Below are 7,968 nucleotides of genomic sequence, written 5' to 3' on the forward strand. Positions count from 1 at the left end.
AATCCTCTTTTACCTTTTTAATTACATTTCTGCTATTCCATTAGCTCACCATCAGTCGAGGTCCTAAAACATTAAATAGAAAATTCCCCAAATGAGCAATTCATGAGCTTTCTATTGCACCGTGTTCCAGTAGCATGACAATAATCTCAATCTACCTTGCATCATAGCATCTGTGGGTATGGGAGTGGGGAACTTTCTATCTCTCTATATACATAAATGGTTCCATTCTACTCGCCGTTTCAGACATCCAGCTACGGGTAATGGAATGTATTTCCCACAGACAAGGAGAAACTACTGAACCTCCACAACTAACAGAACTTTATAATAAATTACAGCAGTTACTGTAAGCATGGTAAAATTTATTCAAATGCACTTAAAGAAAATGTCCTAGAACATGCAAATGAAGTAAGTCAGGCCCAGAGAGACAAAGGATGCATGTTTTTCCTTATATGTGAATATGTTGGGTGGTATGTAAGTGTAGACAAATGTACTTACTGAAATATGGTAGATTCAAAGGAGATCACAAATAGTGTATTTCCTTAGGAAGCCAAAATCAAAGTTCATCAAAATAAAACACTAGAAAGTTAGTACTTGAAAGAGGTGGAGTGCGGTCAAGGGGAAAGGAGTAGATGAATGAAGAGGAGAAGATGGAGAGAAGGTAGTCAAGAAAATCAGTTTATATCCTACAAAAGTAAGAAGAGTAAGGGAAGAGATGTGTAGGGGAGGGATAGGTGAGAATGTTGAAAAGGGTGACATTCCCTTTCAATTTACTAGTTCTAATACCAGTATACACGGTTTCCAATATACTCAGATAAGATTACAGAGATAGTGTAGGTACAACCACAGGAAGGTGATACAAGATCATCAATAATAGAAGCTACAGATACACATGGGACGTTGAAAGTAGTTACAACTGTGATATAACAATCGTTTCTATAACATGGAGTTCATTTCAACTTATGTGATCATGAGGGTATAGCTATTGGGCTCTTGTGATCCTAGAACTAGGAAATTGAAAGGGAATACCAAAATTGAGAGACACAGGGTAAAAAAAGAAAAACAACTACAAAAGCAATACTTACATAGCTGTTTGGTGTAAGTGAACTGAACACCTCAGGGGGGGAAAGGAAAGGGGGAGGAGGGAAGGGGGGTATGAGGGACGAGGTAACAAACAGTACAAGTAATGTATCCAATGCCTAACGTATGAAACTGTAACCTCTCTGTACATCAGTTTGATAATAAAAATTTGAAAAAAAATTGTGCTGTGATGAACATTGTTGTGCTGGTGGCATTACTGTGATTTTGTTTGTGGTCTTTTGGATAGATACCCAAAAGTGGGGCTGCTGGGTCATAGGGGAGTTCTATATTTAGCCTTCTGAGGAATCTCCATACTGCTTGCCAGAGTGGCTGAACCAGTTTACATTCCCACCAACAATGAAGTAGGGTTCCCTTTTGGCCACATCCCCTCCAAAAATTGTTATTGTTAGTTTTCTTGATATATGACATTCTTACTGTCATAGCTAGAATCTGGAACCAACCTAGATGCCCCTCAGTAGATGAATGGATTAGGAAAATGTGGTGCATATACACAATGGAATTTTATGCCTCTATCAGAAAGAATGACATTGCCCCATTTGTAAGGAAATGGAAGGACTTGGAAAAAATTATGCTAAGTGAAGTGAGCCAGACCCAAAGAAACATGGACTCTATGGTCTCCCTTATTGGGAATAATTAGTACAGGTTTAGGCAAGTCATAGCAGGGCATCACAAGAGCCCAATAGCTATACCCTTATGATCACATAAATAATGCTAAGTGAAATGAACTCCATGTTATGGAAATGATTGTTATATCACAGTTGTAACTACTTTCAACATCCCATCTGTATCTGTAGCTTCTATTATTGATGATGTTCTTGTATCATCTTCCTGTGGTTGTACCTACACTATCTCTGTAATCTTATCTGAGTATATTGGAAACCGTGAATACTGGTATTAGAAGTAGGAAATTGAAAGGGAATACCAAAATTGAGAGACACAGGGTAAAAAAAGACATACAACTACAAAAGCAATACTTGCAAAACTGTTTGGTATAAGTGAACTGAACCAACCTCAGGGGGGGATAGGGAAAGGGTGGGGGGTATGAGGGACAAGGTAACAAACAGTACAAGAAATGTATCCAATGCCTAACGTATGAAACTGTAACCTCTCTGTACATCAGTTTGATCATAAAAATTGGATAAAAAAATTGAAAAAAAAAGAAAAGGTGACATTGATCAAGATACACTGTATTATAAATTGTTTTGTTAAATGGTTAACTCCTTTGTACAACTACTTGAAGATAATGGTTTTAAAAAAAAAAATAAAGAAGATGCACTAAGTCAGATGATTAAGTTAAATCAAAGGAAAGTAAGTAGCCTCTGCAAATCCTGTTTTTAGATTTTTGTCTAAGACCTATGCTAGACAAGGGAATGTTTTAGAACAAGAAACAGAAACATGTTTAATCAGCATGGAGTAGCTTTTTCATGTTCAAATAAAACAATCTTCCAAGAGGCAACATAAATAACATTTTGTTTCAATTTGTTGATTCTGCTTTTTTACTTAAGGCAATAGGTTATATTGTTGGTGAATATATTTGTTTTAAATAGTCATAGACCAACCTATTTCTTGGATTTTCACATTTCAATCACAGATACAGTAAATCCAATATTCTTTCCATTTAACAAGTAAAACAAAATATTTTCAAAAGTGTGTTTTATCTATATTTTCCCTCCTCTACTCACTCCTTCAGAAAAACCTCACCAATGTTTGACTTCTCTGTTATCTATCATGTACTAAGTTATTAAATGAACTGAAAATTTTTAATGTCTACTGATTTTTAACATAGAAGCTACAAAAAAAATCATTGGACTTTACTACCTTACACTTTTTAAAATTAATAGCAGCAATCCTCAGTAGAAATAAGGAAATGTGTAAATAGTAATGCTGAACTAACCCATGGCATGCATGTCTTGTTTCCCTCAGGATCCAAGCCATGGTCTTAAATCAAATAGAAATCCCATTCTTGGAGACATCTATCCAAAGTAGCTTACATGCAAGGAATTGTGACATATTCACTCATCTTCCCCAGGGTGGTCTAGGATAACCAGTGGGTTTCTTGTTTACCTAGGAGGCTTTTCTGCACACTGCTCCTAGAACTATAATTTCTCAACAGCACAGTGGTCAGTTCATTAGTGGCATATGCAAAACATCTCATGTCAAATACCAAATCCTGCAAGCACTCCTGCAATGTAATTTCAACTGACAGCTGCTTCAGAACAAGTCCTAGAACCAAATATTGTTTTGAGTTGAGATGTGCACAGATGTCTTTGTGGATATGACTTTTGCACAAACATCTACCCAAGAATGAAGGGTTACTTTATTTAAAAAAAAAAAAACCTGGATGGGAAGAAAAAAAAAAGAGGCTCAAAGATAGTAGCAGAACACGTTAACAACCTTTGCAACTCAGGTGTCATTAAAAATTGAAATATGATATGAACACTGGAATGTGAGTAAGGTGAGCTCACTTTTTAGATCTTACATATCAAAACCATCTCCTCTTTCCTACAAAAATAAAAGCAGGAGGGCAAAGCTCCCAGTTGTTACTTTGTTCAGGTTCTTTTTTAAAAAGAAAACTAGAATAAAGATTGGTATGAAATGGAATATCAGGAGTATTTTGCAGCCTACTTCTGCTATTCCTTAAGGCAGAATTAAATAGAGTTGGAGCCCCACACAGCTTCCACCCATACTCTAGATTCTAAACAAATAAGAGATCGAAACCTCGGGGACTAGTGATATTAAAAAGCACAGGATGGTACCTACCATAAGTCTAGGAAGCTTGGCTAATCCTTGGCAGCAAGGAAAGAGATTCTACACAGTTTGCCTCTTTCTCTGATTGGGATGTGCGGTAAACAAAAGAAAAGAAAAATGAATTGCTGTAAGGGAAGCATATTGTAGGGTAGGCATTTTAAATCCTTTTAATGGCAATACATAAAGCCAGCAAACTTTCTCATTCCCAATTAATGAGCTGATTCAGAATCCAAAGATTAAAAGGGACACAGAATGAAGAGAAAAAGATCGGCTTTAATCTCCTTTTACTATGGGATTGGTTAGCTTTCTGTCTGAGATACTCAATTTATAAAGAGGAAAGGTTTAGTTTGGAGGGTGTCTGGGTGTGTGTGTGCGTGCATGCATGTGTGCGCGTGCATGTGTATCCATGTACTTATGCACCAGTACTGTGCCTTGAACTCAGGGTTTGGGCACAGTCTTTAGTGATTATTTCCCATAAGGCTCATGCTCTATGGCTTGAGCCACAGCTCCACTTCTGGCTTTTCTTTGGTTTCCACATCCAGCTTTCTGTGGTTAATTGGAGATAAGAGTCTCTTAGACTTTTCCTTTCTGGGCTGGCTTTAAACTGCCATCCTCAGATCTCGGCCTTCTGAGTAGCTAGGATTTCAGGCATGAGCCACCAGCGCCCTTGCATGAATATGCTTTTTGATATATTTTAAATGTACTATAAATGAATTTTAACTATCTAAACCAATAAATTATATAAAACCTCTGCTTCTTTACTGGGATCCCTCACATCATTTCACATTTTACACAAAAGCACTACATCTAAGCAAATGGACAATGGAGTCTATAAGAATGCTACTCACAAGAACAGCTATAGGCTTTGGACATCACAACTAATTAATGTCACCAGTTGAACTCAACATGCCAGTACATGCTTGTAATCTCAATACTTATGAGGCTGAGGCAGGCATATTGGAAGTTCAAGGGCTTCCTGGGCTACCTAGTTCAAGCTGATACAGAGTAAGAGCTTGTCTCAAAAAACAAACAAAACACAAGTAGCTGAATTTTATAACTTTAGTTGAATTGGCTTAATTCAAGCCATGTATAGCATCAATCACCACATTTCCTCTCTCTCTCTCTCACTCTCTCTCTCTCCTCTCATTCTTTCTCTCAAGGGGCTTGAACTCTGGACCTGGGCACTCTTCCCTGAGCTTTCTGGTTCAAGGCTAGCGTTCTGCCACTTTGAGCCACAGTGCCACTTCCAGTTTTACCATTGTTAATTGGAGATAAGAGTCTTACAGACATTCCTCTGTGTGGGCTGGCTTCGAACCTCTATTCTCACATCTTAGCTTTTTGAGTAGCTAGGATCACAGGTATAAGGCACTGGCACCTGGTTTATCCTCTCTTATATATGTTAGAATATCATTAAATTTCAGTGTAAAATAGAACCCTTTTATTTAGAATTGAAGAAAACAGGCTGGCATTTCCCTAGGAGTCTGAACTAAAGGCCACTTAGTAGTCAGCGTAAGGAACTAAAGATGGCACCTCACTGTGTGAAAGATGGGCTCTCCATAGAACTTGTGTGTGTGTGAGGAAGGACAAGTACCTGCCATCAAGTTAAGATCCAGTGGAGACATAAACATGAAGCCAATTATCTTAGAATCTGGAAAGGTTAAAAGACATGTGCTCCTTCTCTCACTGAGGGGAGGAGGAGCTGCAGGAAAGGTCACAAAGATTGGACATTTGCACTCATGCTTGAAAGATGAGTTTGAAATTGCAAAGTAGAAGAAGGGGTACTGTAGGGAAAGAAAAAAGAATGGGAATAGATAGGAAAGAAAATAACTCAGGTCATTTAAGAAAGGTTGAGAATGGAGTGAATGAAAGGAAAAGGAAAAGGATACTCTATCATTGGGATAATTAAAAGGCTTAGAGGAGTGCATCATGGCTGGAGAGATATAAAGCATAGGAAGGAAGCAAGTAGACATTCGCTGAAAGAAGCAAGTCTGTGCAGAGGACAATCTTTTTGGGAGAGATAAATGATCCACAACACAAAGCTTAGAGTCCTATATGTATATACATGTATATATACATATATATATATATATATATACATATACATATGAGTGGATATAAGAGACATGGAGAAGGGCAAGTCATCAGACTTTGATAAGCCTTGGGCTGCAGAAGAAGGGAGTAGCAGAGATTAGATAATAAAACAGCCTCTCACATTCCTCCAGCTTTGAAGAGCACACAAACGCTGCATCCGGAGGCCTTTGACCCAACACCTATCACACAGAAGGATATGAGGTTAGTGTAAGTACACTGACTGCTGAGTTGATGTTCAGTCACAGTGATAAGCAGATCTGTATGCAGCAAGTGCACAGAGAGTTAACTGAGCCCATTATTTGTGCCTCTGGTTTTTGGCATGGGGAGGAAGCTGGTAATGATTGAAGCCAAAATACCTCCTGCTGACATGGAGGTTTAGATTTATTACAAGAAAAATAAGAAAATCTCAACCAGAGAGAAGATGCCTTCAAGCATGAGCCATTGGTTAGTGAATTCTTACACAATGCAACTTCTTTGTTTGTTGTTATTATTATCATCAAGTAGTTGTACAAAGGAGTTGTTATTTAACCAAGCAGTTTATGAATATGATATATCGTGATCTATGTCAACATTCTCAACATTCTCACCCACCCCTCCACTACCCACCTTTCCCCTCTCTTCTTTGTAGAATATACATTAGATTCTTGGCTATGTTCCCTCCCTCTTTTCCTCTTTATTCATCTACTCCTTCCCCCATGATCCATCCCCTTTGAGAACCAGCTTCCTGGTGTTTCATTTTGCTGAACTTTGATTTTGGCTTTCTAAGGAAGAACACTACTTGCAATCTCTCTTGAACCTACTGTATTTCAGTGAATACATTTGTACACACTTGCATAGAACCCAATGCATTCACTTATAAGTTTGTAAGTTAAATCTAGCTTCCACAAATAAAGAAAATAGTCATGTTTTATCTCTCTGGGCCTGACACCATTAATCTTTATCTTAGAACTCATTCAGTCATTATTCTTGCGCTTTTCACATTCCTTTATTAAGTGCTTTTCAGTACTGGACATTGAGAAAGCCAACTTTTGTTACTGCTAGAGAATATAACTATCATGGCAATTGTACTGGGCTTGTCTACTGTAAATTCATTTTGGAATGTTTCTGAATGTTGCTGAATTTGCCCTGCAATACACATGCACAATTGACTTGCATGAGACCCTTCAGAGTCCAAGCTCTTATTACAGCCCAGATTACCTTGGGGGAAAAGAAAATTAAGACAGAAGCAGGGTTGAGTTTACAGTGACCCCAGTTACCTGCAGATCAAAGCTGATCTATGTGACACATTTCACCTGAGTAAGATTTCCTTTTAATCAAAGCAGGTTTCTTAACATAGATTAAGTTAAAAATGCATTCAGTTGAATGATTTCTAAGAATTCTTAAATTTTTCCTACATTTTTCCCATAGAAAATCTGTAACAAATGGTGATAGATTCATAGGCCCACCAGCTAGTTTATTAATTGGCTCCAAATGACATTTGAGATATACTAGTAACCATCTGATCCAAATCCTGAGTCTTGAGTATAAGAAAAGTCACAGTGAGGAAAGGAAAAGATGCCATTTAAATCCTTCTCTAAACATGCTTAGCAATTCTTTTTGCTATTCTTTAGCCTTTCCTTCACCCTCTCTTCCTTCCTAATGGCTTCTAGTGCCACTAAAATGTCTTCTGCCTCTAAGCCCAGGGAATCACTCAACAACCTAAAATGTATCTCCCAAGCCACTTATTTCCTCTCTTCCAAACTTTCCTCTCTGCTTTGTACTCTCAATTTAAACTCATCTATTTTTCCCCTTGCAGCTAATTCCAACACAGACATTGAAAAGAGAGAAATATGAAGGAATCAAATGGCAGAGTAGTGACAGGGATTAACATGAGGTTCCTCTGATCATATAGAGGAAACAGACCACACATCAAACAAACTAGAAATAATCAGAGTTTGGCACCAACCAAAACAAAAAAAGAATCAAATTTAAGCATCTATAATAGGGGAAATAAACAGAGAGAAACCAAAGCACAAGATGGGGTGACACTGT

The 7,968-nt window shown here is 37.7% G+C and overlaps 1 protein-coding gene across 1 annotated transcript in view; it reads right to left on the bottom strand.

Moving 5' to 3' along the window:
* Positions 1 to 7,968, bottom strand: part of Plxdc2 (plexin domain containing 2) — a 363,495-nt gene that overhangs the window by 327,017 nt on the left and 28,510 nt on the right. The window lies entirely within an intron of this gene.

Source organism: Perognathus longimembris, chromosome 18 (assembly GCF_023159225.1).
Source record: "Perognathus longimembris pacificus isolate PPM17 chromosome 18, ASM2315922v1, whole genome shotgun sequence".
NCBI lineage: Eukaryota > Metazoa > Chordata > Mammalia > Rodentia > Heteromyidae > Perognathus > Perognathus longimembris.